Source organism: Bubalus kerabau, chromosome 11 (assembly GCF_029407905.1).
Source record: "Bubalus kerabau isolate K-KA32 ecotype Philippines breed swamp buffalo chromosome 11, PCC_UOA_SB_1v2, whole genome shotgun sequence".
NCBI classification, from domain to species: Eukaryota; Metazoa; Chordata; class Mammalia; order Artiodactyla; family Bovidae; genus Bubalus; species Bubalus kerabau.
In genome coordinates, this window is record NC_073634.1 from 87914844 (window position 1) to 87929103 (window position 14260).

The 14260-nt window shown below is 41.3% G+C and overlaps 1 long non-coding RNA gene across 1 annotated transcript; it reads left to right on the forward strand.

Annotated features, from left to right (window-relative positions):
* The first annotated feature begins 6350 nt into the window (after positions 1-6350).
* Positions 6351-9038, forward strand: LOC129622537 (uncharacterized). Its single transcript, XR_008700046.1, has 3 exons — positions 6351-6481; positions 6615-7017; positions 8591-9038. It is a non-coding gene; the product is annotated as an uncharacterized LOC129622537 (long non-coding RNA).
* Positions 9039-14260: the final 5222 nt, after the last annotated feature.

Sequence of the window (14260 nt, forward strand, 5' to 3'; positions counted from 1 at the left end):
CGAAAAGCAAAGGAGAAAAGGAAATATATACCCATTTGAATGCAGAGTTCCAAAGAATAGCAATGAGAGATAAGAAAGCCTTCCTCAGCGATCAATGCAAAGAAATAGAGGAAAACAATAGAATGGGAAAGATTAGATATCTCTTCAAGAAAATTAGAGATACCAAGGGAACATTTCATACAAAGATGGGCTCGATAAAGGACAGAAATGGTATGGACCTAACAGAAGCAGAAGATATTAAGAAGAGGTGGCAAGAATACACAGAAGAACTGTACAAAAAAGATCATGATGCAGATAATCACGATGGTGTGATCACTCACCTAGAGCCAGACATCCTGGAATGTGAAGTCAAGTGGGCCTTAGAAAGCATCACTACGAACAAAGCTAGTGGAGGTGATGGAATTCCAGTTGAGCTATTTCAAATCCTAAAAGATGATGCTGTGAAAGTGCCACACTCAATATGCCAATAAATCTGGAAAACTCAGCAGTGGCCACAGGACTGGAAAAGGTCAGTTTTCATTCCAATCCCAAAGAAAGGCAATGCCAAAGAATGCTCAAACTACCACACAATTGTACTCGTCTCACACAATAGCAAAGTAATGCTCAAAATTCTCCAAGCCAGGCTTCAACAATACGTGAGCCATGAACTTCCTGATGTTCAAGCTGGTTTTAGAAAAGGCAGAGGAATCAGAGATCAAACTGCCAACATCCAATGGATCATGGAAAAAGCAAGAGAGTTCCAGAAAAACATCTATTTCTGCTTTATTGACTATGCCAAAGCCTTTGACTGTGTGGATCCAATAAACTGTGGACAATTCTGAAAGAGATGGGACCTCCCTGACCTGCCAGACCACCTGACCTGCCTCTTGAGAAAACTGTATGCAGGTCAGGAAGCAACAGTTAGAACTGGACATGGAACAACAGACTGGTTCGAAATAGGCAAAGGAGTATGTCAAAGCTGTATATTGTCACCCTGTTTATTTAACTTCTATGCAGAGTACATCATGAGAAACGCTGGACTGGAAGAAACACAAACTGGAATCAAGATTGCTGGGAGAAATATTAATAATCTCAGATACATAGATGACACCATCTTTCTGACAGAAAATGAAGAAAAACTAAAAAGCCTCTTGATGAAAGTGAAAAAGGAGAGTGAAAAAGTTCACTTAAAGCTCAACATTCAGAAAACTAACATCATAGCATCTGGTCCCATCACCTCATGGCAAATAGATGGGGAAACAGTGGCTGACTTTATTTTGGGGGGGGCTTCAAAATCACTGCAGATGGTGACTGCAGCCATGAAATTAAAAGACACTTACTCCTTGGAAGGAAAGTTATGACCAACCTAGATAGCATATTAAAAAGCAGAGACATTACTTTACCAACAAAGGTCCCTTTCATCAAGGCTATGGTTTTTCCAGTGGTCATGTATGGATGTGAGAGTTGGACTATAAAGAAAGCTGAGTGCCGAAGAATTGATGTCTTTGAACCGTGGAGTTGGAAAAAACTCTTGAGAGTCCCTTGCACTGCATGGAGATCCAACCAGTCCATCCTAAAGAAGATCAATCCTGGGTCTTTACTGAAAGGACTGATGTTGAAGCTGAAACTCCAATACTTTGGCCACCTGATGCAAAGAGCTGACTCATTTGAAAAGACCCTGATGCTGAGAAAGACTGAAGGCAGGAGGAGAAGGGGATGACAGAGGATGGAATGGTTGGATGGCATCACCGACTCAATGGACATGGGTTTGGGTGGACTCCAGGAGTTGGTGATGGACAGGGAGGCCTGATGTGCTTTGGTCCATGGGGTCACAAAGAGTCGGACATGACTGAACTGAATTGAACAATAAAATTATATTAAAAACAGAGGTAATGAATACACAGAGCTGATCACTTTCTAATTTTTTTACTACATTTTAACAATTGCTTCTGTAGTTACTTATGTCTATTGTAACTGTATGTGGAGAATATCATATGATGTCTGCTACTGAAAGTCTTCTTATACTTTAACATTCAGTGATGTGACATTGGTAGATTGAAATCAGTTTTGGAATGTATAGGTACATCATGGAATCTGACAACTACTATAATACAAGTTTTGATTTATTGTTCTGCTGTTTATTGAGACAGAAAAATTTTAGAGAAAACAGTACAGATTAAATTTAAATGAGTATGATTCTTATAGTGAAAACACTGTGAATAAATATTGTATCATGAGTAAATATTCTTCCAGCATTTGAAAACAATTATCCAATGCAGCAAAGAAGTTTCTCATATCATTGACAAATGAATAAAGTTCAGACATACTTCTTTGTTGTTTCACTTTGATTTCCTTGTTAGGGAAAATTAAAATATGAACTAACATCCATACTGGAACTATACATGGCTGTCAGTTAAAATCATATTTTAATTGGTTAGACAAACCCTATTGCCTATGGATATAAGAGTTTGGCAAAAGTCAGCAAAAGTATTTTGTAAGAAGCAACTGCTTATACAGAATCTATAGGAAATAAGAATATATTTCATGAGTATTCATTAATTGTGTACTCTATATCAACAAAATTAGATATATTTTTTAAAAAAACAGTTGTTAAACATCACATTGTCCAAATTTCTAACTTTTATGGGCCAATCAATGCAGATAAACCTGTCTTTTCCATATTCTCTGGTGATTTGGAGAACCTCTGATCTTTCAGAAAACAGAAGATTGTAAGACAAAGTGAGTTTCAGTTAAAAAAAAAAAAAAGAGTTGAAGTTACTGTGGTTTTCTGCCTAATATTAATGCAGAATAATATTAATAATATTAATGCAGAACTAACGCAGTTACACTGAGCTATTATCTGAGAATAATTAGTGACACTGACCAGGCCAGGATAATTCCAAGTAACTCTGAATCACAGAGTTCATTCATGCACAAGGTAATTATTGACCCTGCAATTATCACTGTGCCCTGAGCATAAGTGGAGGAAAGTTCTGGATCTTTGCATTTTGTTTACAATAAGAGAATAGTTGTTGCTTCAGAAACAGTGACTAACAGTGGTGAAACATTGTATAATTAAAGGATAGTGGTGATTCTTGATTTATGTTCATGTCATGACATTGTAATTGCTACTGAGGCAGCATGGTCTTTCTTTTTTTTTTTCATTTCCAAATGTGAAAAGACATGTGTTTATATGGATTTCAACTGCCACTGAAAAATGTAAGCCCCATGCCCATATATGAAGAGTGAAGAGGAGAGCTCTCAGTAGCTTCAGGAAGCAAACAGGCCATCCCCCTGTTGGAGGCAGAGAATCATTAAAACATCCAAAGAAAGGGAGAAACTACAGCCTAGGGTTTGTCTACAACCAGAGCCCACTTAGGAAAGTACCTCTGCTGATCTCTGGACTTGCAATCAGTTCTATAAGTAACCTTTAGCATCTGCCGTTATAAAATATAACATAAGCATTTTAAGTTGAAGCTTTTTAAGCTTCAACTGGAGTTAAAGTCTACATGCCAAAATGGGAGTGGGCTTAGCAACACAGGGTTTGGAGCTCTTTGGGTTTGGAGCTCTTTTGATTTGGTTGGTGTGTACGTGCGTGCTCAGTCATGTCCGACTCTTTGCAACCTCATGGACTATAGCCTACCAGGCTCCTCTGTCCTTGGGATTCTCCAGGCAAGAATACTGGAGTGGGTTGTCATTTCCTTCTCCAGGGGATGTTCCAGATCCAGGAATCGAACTCGATGGCATCTCTTGCATTGGCAGGTGGGTTCTTTATCACTGAGCCATTGTGATGTTATTAGTTTTCTCTTATATTTAGAACTCTGAGATCTGGTTTAATATTTTCCAATGGCTAAGCTACTCTTTATTACATGTATGATTTTTTGGGAGGGGGAGTTATTTATTCTATTTGAGTTGTAGTCTTTTCAATTTAAAACAGAAATGAGAAAATGTCCCTCAGGGGTTTTCTCTAAGTACCTGGCCCAGGACTCATAACAAAGCAGATTCTCTTTTAAAAAACAATTTGGCTGTGCCAGGTTTTAATTGTGGCATGCAGGATCTAGTTCCTTGACCAGAGATTGAACCCAGTCCCCCTGCTTTGAGAGAATCACAAAGTAGATTCTAAAAGGATTTCCTCTTACTTTCTTCCTCTGCCTCCTAGCCTTCTTGTTCAGCCCCTTTCCTTCTATCCCAAGTTCTTTACTATATAAATTATTATGATTTTAGTAATAACTACAAGCTTTTTCGGGTCAAGTTCCATTGTGTTCCCATAAGTGACACATGCCTGAATTGCTAACTGACCACTGGGAAGAAAATCTCCTAGTGGGACCCTGGCCAGCAGGGAAACATAGAGAGCTGAGGCAGGGGAGGAGGGGGGGCTGCCTCCCAAAACTGCACCCTTGGCTGAGATGAGGTGCTGGGAGGACCAGAGGCAAATCCAGCTACAAAGCCATGGAGGAAGAGACAGCACCCAGGATAAACACAGTGTCCCAGAGAATGCAGCAAACAGAGCTGAGAACATCCAACATGCCTCACCTGTAGAACCAACAAGACAGGAATCAGACCTGCTCCCTGTCCTCAGAGAGCCCACTATTTAGAGAAGACAGGCACATGAATGATTCTAACACACAAGGTGAAGAGCATTAGCCCAGAGCTGGGCATTTGGGCTGGGCAGATAAACCATAAAAATCTGGGACAACAAATCAGCCTTCAGGTGTGGGGACTGTGAGTTAAGACCAAGTGGCACTCAAGAATCCAGACACGGTCCCAGATCTGGCACATTTAATGAAAGAATATTTAACCAGTTAAGAGAAATCATAATGGTAGTAGCACAGTGATAATTCTCGTGGCTAGCATTCATTGGACCTACTGTATAGCAGAGGGGACTCTGCTCAGTGTTACGTGGCAGCCTGGATGACAGGGGAGTTTGGGGAAGAATGGATGCATGTATACGTATGGCTGAGTCCCTTTGCTGTCCATCTGAAACTATCACAACATTGTTAATTGGCCATACTTCAATATAAAACTGTTTTTTTTAATAAAATAAATAAAAAACAAACAAACAAAAAAAAACAAAAATAAATAGGATCTGCCTTGCAGCAAGCACTCTTCTCAGTGAATTAGGCTCAGCACCCCTAATCCTCAGAGCAAACTTATCACTTATCTGTGTTTTCTACTCTGCATGGATGGAGAAATGAAGTCTGAAAGAGGAAAAGTGAAATGTAGCAGAGTTTACCAAACTCCTTGGTGGTGAAGCTGAAAATCATCACCAAGCTTGCCTGGCTTCAGAGTCACTGTTCTCTCTCCCAGGCAGCTCTGAAGTATTTGTCTTCCTAAATCTATAGAGACCAGGGAATGGTGTAAGATGTCTTAATATAGAAACAAAGGAAAAAGTGAGGCACGGAAATGAATCTGATGTTGAAATGTGTTTATTTTTCCAGGTTAAATGTGGAAATTCAGTGTTTAAACCTGGAGCACAAGACTAGCAGATATCCCCAGCCAGGCTGACTCTGTCTGCCTTGTAAAAGAGCTGAATTCATGAAGTCCTCACCCCACCACTCCTGCTCATCCCACCCCACCCCCAAGAGGTTTTCCGTGCGTGCTCAGTCATTTCAGTCGTGTCTGACCTTTTGCAACCCCGTGCACTGTAGCCCTCCAGGTTCTTCTGTCCATGGGATTCTCCAGGCAAGAATACTGGAGTGGGTTGTCATGCTGTCCTCCAGAGGATCTTTCCAACCCAGGGATCAAACCCAAGTCTCATGTCTCCTGCATTGGCAGGCAGCTTCTTTAACCACTAGGGCCATCTGGGAAGCCCCTCCCCACCAAGAGGCTAATATTGTCCAAATCATTTCTGCCTTGTTGAAAGAGGGATGTGGGGCAGTGAGGGATGCAGAATCTTCTCCAAATGCCCTCAGGACTCCCTGGGAAAGTCATAGCAGGCTACTGTGTCCACCCATCAATCATTAATATCCAAAGGCCTTCTCAAAAACGGACTGGCTTGGCTTGAGTAGCTGAGAGCACACCGTACACTTATTTTTAGCCTTCTTTAATGTTTTCAGATGAGCGCAGCTCCGAAATAGAAAGGCTGACCCATTTCAGTGACATTTTCCCAAGGATGTCACAACACTGTGCTCATCTACCCTTCAGCCCAGATCCAGTCCCAGTGTCCCCAAATTAAAGGCAAATGCCCCTCGGGAAGATCAATGGAAAGACAGTGGGGGGACTTGGTTTCATAACACGTCATCCACACAGTCACACTTTCCACTTGATGAGCTTTCCTTGGCTTTAAAGTAACAAGAGCCACTAAAAACCACTAAATGTAGTTCTGTGCGTTGAATCTTCAGGGTCATACATTCAGTCCAGGAGAGAAATCAAGCACAGGGTAACAGATGAAGCCACGGAGAAGCCAGAAGCAAGCTAAGAGAAGGTCTCATGTAGCATTTGTATTTTGTTTTCGACAAATGAGAGAGCTCAGAGGTGTCACTTCCCCAAATCCACTGAGCAGGTAAGTGACTACATCATTCTTTCTCAGTGGTTGTGGGATGGACAGGTATTTGGCAAGATCTGAAGGGCCAGACTTTCCTAATAAACAAACTGTGCAGTTATATTTTACTTTCTTTCTTTTTGCCCCACCCCAGCAATAGAAGACTAGAGCTCCATGGCTGCTGTTGTTGTTTCGTCACAGTCATGTTCAACACTTTGCGACCCCATGGACTGTTGCCCCCCAGGCTCCTCTGTCCGTGGGATTTCCCAGGCAAGAATACTGGAGTGGCTTGCCATTCCCTCCTCCAGGGGATCTTCCTGACCCAGGGATCAAACCCAAGTCTGCTGCTTTGCAGGTGGATTCTTTACCACTGAATCACCTGGGAAGATTATTCTCTTTGGTTTCTTCAACTCAATAGCTTGGTCATGTTTCCGAACTCATTAAGTGAAGTGAAAGTGAAGTGAAGTCGCTCAGTCATGTCCGACTCTTTGTGACCCCGAGGACTGTAACCCACCAGGCTCCTCCGTCCATGGGATTCTCCAGGCAAGAATACTGGAGTAAGTTGCCATTTCTTCCTCAAACTCATTAGATAGATATTAAATATCAAACTAGTTTACAAAACACTTCAAAGTCCCGACTCCTCTGTCTTGTAAGCATGTGTTATTTCATCTACTGGGCCAGTTATACATGGTTGCTGATTCCTAGAACATTCTTGGGTGAATGTTCACCTTCTCTTTTCATAGCCAGTTTACTGCCTTAGAGAGTAAGGCATTTTCCCCATGTGGTGTCACAAAGTGGGGGAGGAGCTGAGACTGTGAAGTGTGTTTTGCCTTTACTTTTTCCAGTGCACCCAGATATTGTTCCAGCCCTGGAATACAGCTAGTTCCTCCTCTGTATTCTGACTTCATTTCCAATGCCTTCATGGAATGAGAGCTGAGCTAGCTGACTGGAAACACCAGTCAGGGATCCCCGTGGGAGTGCTGTGTTTCTTTTCTCTAAAGAAAGTACTAAGGGAGACAATAGATGCAGACTATTGTGGTGAATGTTCCCAGGAAGTCATTCTCTACCCCAACATAAAGAAATAAAAGGAAATTGATCTGTTAAAAAGTATGTTGTCAGGATTTGTTGCTGTTTCCTCGTTTGCTTTTGCTCCCTCTTTCTGTTTATTTCACATCACACTTGCATTCGCTATTATATTGCTGTAGTGGACATTGAGTAACTAAAAATCATATGGGCTGGTATAGGAACCAGAAAGAATCTGTGAATAACAAATTTGCCGTACTAGTGACTTGGGAGAAATAGTCACCCCATCCTCCCAAATGCAGATGTTAACCACACTCTTAAAGGGACTGACTGATCTGATACTCCGTACGTTTGGGGCCCATCAGCCTCTCCCAGCACTGGGAGTGATTGTGAGGGCATAAATGCTCTTTGCTGTTGAAAATCATCTAAAAGGGCTTCAGCATTACGATCACCTTGGACCTGGGTCCCAGTCTTTAGGCTATTCTCTTGCACTGTGTGCTTGGGCTGGGTGGGTGATCTCTCTCTTCTTCTGCTGCCTGGATTAAACAAATGCAACTAGAGTGGGCTTTCAGACTCATCTGATCCAAGTTTCTTAATTTTGATGAGAGGAAATGAAGCTCAGAGAGAAGAGAGCTTCTCAAAGTTCCCCCAGCTGCCTGGCCAGTGTGAGAGTTGTTCCAGAGGCTGGACTTCTGCCTCTCACCTCCCCCCTCTCCTACTACCCACTACTGCTGGCAGCAAGCTAGTGATGTTCCTAGTGGCTCAGATGGTAAAGAAACTGCCTGCAATGCAGGAGACCTGGGTTCGATTCCTGGGCCAGGAAGATCCCCTGGAGAAGAAAAAGGCTACCCACTCCAGTATTCATGCCTGGAGAATTCCATGAACAGATAGCCTGGTGAGCTACAGTTGATAAGTTCACAAAAGGGTCAGACACGGCTGAGCAACTAACACTTTCTTCTTCTTTTTCCATTAATTCTGGGTCAACAGAGGAAAATTGATTCAATCTTTTCCTAATGGCAACCTGAGCCATAATGATTTGAAATCTATTTTAGCACCTTCTTGAAATTAAAAGCCTGGTATGCCTAATATTTTCTTTTTTATACACAGCGCTCACCCAACATGTAAGTGAAGGTTCTTTTGGATAGAAGCACCAGAAGAGGACTCTAGAGATAAAGAAAAAATAAAGGGAATTCTGGGATGATTATGGAGGTGAACAGTGATCAGAAGAAAGAGGTTAAAAATTGTATCTCCGTGGCACAACTGCTGAGCCTGCACACTCTGGAGCCTGGGCACTACAAGTAGACTCTGTGCACCTCAACAGAAGGTCCAGAATGCCACAGCTAAAATCCTGCATGTCCCAACTAAGACCCGAGGTAGCCAAATAAATCAATAAATAGCTTTCAAAAATTATATCTCATGAAAGAGTTTGACTTCAGAGAATGCAGAGAAAGGACTGTGACTATCACCCTACAATCAGCATCCCCAGGAGAAGGAATAGGAAAGGATTAACCAGAGTCAGTCCATACCTGGATCAGTAAGGCATAGACACAGGACAGGGACGGTGCTCACATGAGGCTCCTGGAGACTGCACAGCACATCATCTGTCTCAGCTCCACACACTCTCAACAGTCATGGTGACACCATGTCAGGAAGTCCTTCCAGGGTCATTCACTATCTGTATCCTTCATGTGTAAGCCTCGGTGAGATACTTAGATCCTCAGGTTCTAGGAGTTGAGGGAATTTAAAGAACAAGAAATACCTTTCTGTGCATCACAAAGATTCTCCAGTGAGAATCTTGGGAGACCTGGGAGCTTTAATTTGTCTGCTACTCTGGAAAGAGAAGCAGAAATTTGGGAAAGGAATGATCCTGAGAAGACAAACACCAACTCATGATTTCAAGCAGATTCAAAGAAATCTGAAAGGCCTTCTAAGCTAGTAACCCCTTCAGGGTTTCATTCTCTTTAGAAATGGCCCTGCTAATAAGTCATTAGCAGGTAGATGTTTCAGAGATAGTTAAGATCACTATGCCTGGTGCCATTGCTGCTCGGATGTTATCATGCAAAGTGGCTGTTGCAATTTAGACTAAACTTGTCTTCACTGAACTTTCATTCATTGATCCTAATCCTCTCTCTTGAATCGTATAGGACATCTAATCCTTTTTCCAGAAGACTGTCTTCCCCTGGTACTACTTGTAAGCAGAGTTCTGTGTGTGGCTGGTGTCATCAATATGCAAATAGTCTATTAAGTGCCCTTAGTTCTTTTTTTTCCATCACTTAAAAGAGTAAATAGTCTTATATAAAATGATTATGTATCATTCAACTGTTCACAAAAAAGTATCTCATCCTTCATTCCAGTCTATCAACTTTGAAGTTACCAAATATTATAAATTAAACAATTCTAAGGAAAATTGCACAATAGTATGTGAGATAAAAGAAAAAGAGGATTAAAGCTGTAAACAGTTATAGGCAGGATTCCAACCACCCACCACTTCACTCCACAGTCCCGGTATCACCACCCTAATAAAAAATTTTTGCAACCAGCATCACAAGGATCTCTTTAACTCTGCATATTCCAGAGAGGGAGACAAGCAATGATTAAGCATTTTCTTTTAGATGCAACTTAATGAAGACATGAAAGCAGATTTCCTCCTGAGCAAAACTGGATCTAATAGCACATGATTCCTCTCTTATCTATACCTCCCCATCAAAAGATGCTTCTAAACCAGAAAAAAATGATAAAGACAAAGAACCAGATTTTCTTAAACCTACAAAGTTTCTATTTTTCGGAAACCATGATTTTCCCCAATTTTAAGTAAATATAACAGCACTTAATACTATAAAATATTCAATTTGCAGCTAATAAAAATTTTAATAAAACAAAAGATGCCTGAATAAAACTATCTTAAAATTGAAAGCACATCATCTTATTAGAGAAAAACAACTTTTATTTGTTTGTTCTATTCTTATGCATTTTTAATTTCTTCTGAGCAATATTGAATGAACTAACCATTCAAAAATCATATTCCTGGAACAATGAAAATTGTATTCTTAGATTTAACGCGAAGTGCATATTTCCATTCTCTTGCTTTGCTTTGTGCTTTACCTCAGTCCTTTCTAAATTCTCTGAGGTACTGAGGTTTGTTGTTTAGTTGCTAAGTCATGTCCAACTCTCAGCAACTCCATGAATTGCAGCATGCAAGCTCCTCTGTCCTCCACTGTCTCCCAGAGTTTGCTCAGATTCATGTCCATTGAGTCAGTGATGCCATCCAACCATCTCATCCTCAGTCTCCCACTTCTCTTTTTGCCTTCAATCTTTCCCATCATCAGGGTCTTTTCCAGTGAGTCAGGTTTTTGCATCAGGAAGCCAAAGTATTGGAGCTTCAGCTTCAGCATCAGTTCTTCTAAGGATTATTCAGAGTTGATATCCTTTAGGATTGACTGGTTTGATCTCCTTGCAGTCCAAGGGACTCTCAAGAGTCTTCTCAAGCACCACAGTTCCAGTTGCCCTCTGGAATTAGGTACTCAGTTGCACTCTGCTTATTCCTAATCTGCCAACTTCAGGAGTGAGCATTCTTGCCAAAAGCATCTCAAAAGAAGGTGCTGAAATCACAGATATTCTTCATGACTGATAACCTCTGCCCGGGTATTTTTTCATTACCTAGAGTTCTTGGGGAGTATGGCTAAGACGAATGTCCTTCAAAGCTTCCCACAGTGCCCGTCACAGAATATATAATCATGGTCATTTAACAGATTCATGCAATAGAGGGTGAAAGGCTGTGACATTGTCCCAGAGAATTGAGCATCCGTCAGGTATCACCCTTGCTCTTTTCAAGGGTACCTCTCATATCTATCACTTCTGTTTCTTGAGAACCCATCCAGGGAATAAAACTAAGTCTATTTCCATACTTTACTGAAGAATGTTCTTATATAGAGCAACAAGAGCTCTGGTTAAATGTTAGATGGGACCTCAGTTATGGGAGTTCCAAGAATCACAACACAAAATAGCTTCTTGCTAGATTAATTTTGACACTTTTATTTACAATGGGAATTTCAATGTGAATTTTATGCAAGGCTGTATTATCCACTGTTTTCCCAAAATTGAATATTCCTTGGAATGTCTTGATTTTAAAAAAAGTAAGAAAGATTAAATTCTCCTCTGCTTATAGGCACTTTGATGAGATGTTTTATAGTTAAAGCTAATGACCCTTCAGTATTTCTGCAGTAAAACAGTCACTGATTTCAAAAGGCAAGAATGATGTCTTTGATCTATAAATTAGTAACTGTCATTTAAGGAAGACATGGCCTGACAGATTTACACTTATGAAAAGTGTTCATTATCCCCAAAGTGACAGGACAAGAGATCTTCTGGTGATCTGTGGGTAATCAATTTCAAAAATAATACCACAAAGAATGCATCATGATGAAATAATGCAGCAAGCCCATGAATGAAAACACATGTTATATACAGTGTTTGTCCAAATGCACACGCAACATCTACTATACTGGCCTCACTGACCTTCTTCCACTGCCAGTGCTGAAGGGTTGATGGAAATAACTAGAGATTCTCTTGTTTTGGTTAGACATATACAAATAAAGTAAACCACATCATTTTCTGCACTGAGATTATTCAGGTCACATTCTTTGTTTTCAGGTTACCATGCATGTTGTGACTATTTCAAATTATGCTCGGAGTACATGAAGAGGAAAAAGCAACAATGACATAAGATCAGTATGACTAAATAAAAATCCCTGGATTTTATATATATATCCCAAGGCTCAATTGTAAAGAATCTGTCTTCCAGTGCAGGAGTCACAGGAGACATGGGTTGATCCCTGGGTCAAGAAGATCCCCTAAAGAAGGAAATAGCAACCCACTCCAGTGTTCTTGCTGGAGACTCCCTTGGACAGAGGAGCCTGGTGGGCTACTGTCTGTGGGATTGTAGAGTCAGACATGACTGAACGACTGAGCACGTGTATATACACACATATATGTGCGTGTGTTTCTCATATGTATGAAAAACCCAGCTTCAACATCTGCTCAGCACTTAATGTCAGAGTTCAGAAAGTGTGAGCTATTCTATAGCCTTAAAACCTCCAATCTCCAAATTCTATTTTCCTGGGACAGAAATTTCAGTTTGCAATTGTCTCCTTTTCCTTTGCTCCTTGTGAAAGGAAGCTATGAAAACCACCAGGTGGGGAAAATAGGAAGCGAGAGACTGGGTTCTCATCAAGGTCTCCCAGGAGAGCAAAGGGTGGGAAACAGGGCCACAGATGATCTCCCAGAGGAGAAACACTATGAGTACTCAACTTACCTGGAGGAGAGGGCATTCCCAAGGATGTTTTATGCTTTCTCAGGAAAACTTACATTTCTTCACAGCCTGTCTTCTGTCTGCTTCCCAGTCTTATCTCCTGTCCTCCTCTGTCGAACCTCCTTCCTCATGACCTTTGCCATGGGCGGAGTGCCTCACTCTGGCCCCCAACACTCCTCCTCCCCTAATCCACACTCTAGATACACGGAGTTACTTGGGGATTCCAAATTCCCTCATGTATGTTGTTCTGTCAGTTGCAGTTGCTCCCTCCCACCATCCACGTCTGAGTTCATTTCTACTTATCCTCAGCTTTATTTATGGTCTAGCTCTCACATCCATACGTGACTGCTGGAAAAACCAAAGCTTTGACTAGACAGACCTTTGTCGGCAAAGTAACCGCTCTGCTTTTTAATATGTTGTCTAGGTTGGTCGTAGCTTTTCTTCCAAGGAGCAAGCATCTTTTAATTTCATGGCTGCAGTCACCATCTGCAGTGATTTTGGAGCCCAAGAAAATAAAGTCTGTCACTGTTTCCACTGTTTCCCCATCTATTTTCCATGAAGTGATGGGACCGGATGCCATGTTTTCTGAATGCTTGTTTTTTGTTTTTCAATTCTTTGTTTTCTGAATGGTGAGTTTTAAGACAACTTTTGCACTCTCCTCTTTCACTTTCATCAAGAGGCTCTTCAGTTCCTCTTTGCTTTCTGCGGTAAGGATGGTGCCATCTGCATATCTGAGGTTATTGATATTTCTCCCAGCAATCTTGATTCCAGCTTGTGCTTCAACCAGGCCAGCATTTCACATGATGTACTCTGCATATAAGTAAAATAAGCAGGGTGACAATATACAGCCTTGATGTACTCCTTTCCCAATTTGGAACCAGTCCATTGTTTCATGTCCGGTTCTAACTGTTGCTTCTTGACCTGCATACAAATTTATCAGGAGACAGGTAAGGTGGTCTGGTATTTCCATCTCTTGAAGAATTATCCACAGTTTGTTGTGATTCACACAGTCAAAGACTTTTGACTTTGGACTGCAAGGAGATCAAACCAGTCAATCCTAAAAGAAATCAGTCCTGAATATTCATTCAAAGGACTGATGCTGAAGCTGAAGCTCCAATACTTTGGACACCTGATTGAAGATCTGACTCATTGGAAAAGTCCCTGGTGCTGGGCAAGATTGAAGGCAAGAGAAGGGGATGACAGAGGATGAGATGGTTGGATGGTATCACCAACTCAGGCATGAGTTTCAGCAAGCTCCGGGAGTTGGTGATGGACAAGGAGGCCTGGCATGCTGAGTCCATGGGGTTGCAAAGAGTTGGACATGACTGAGTGATTGAACTGGTTGACTGACTGACTATCCTTCAGAGCTTGGCATAGGTATTGCCTCTTGTTAAAAGTTCTTCCTGACCCTAAAACAGAGTTCCATGACCCTCCTCTTCACTTCTATGGCAAGAAATAAACAGGGATGA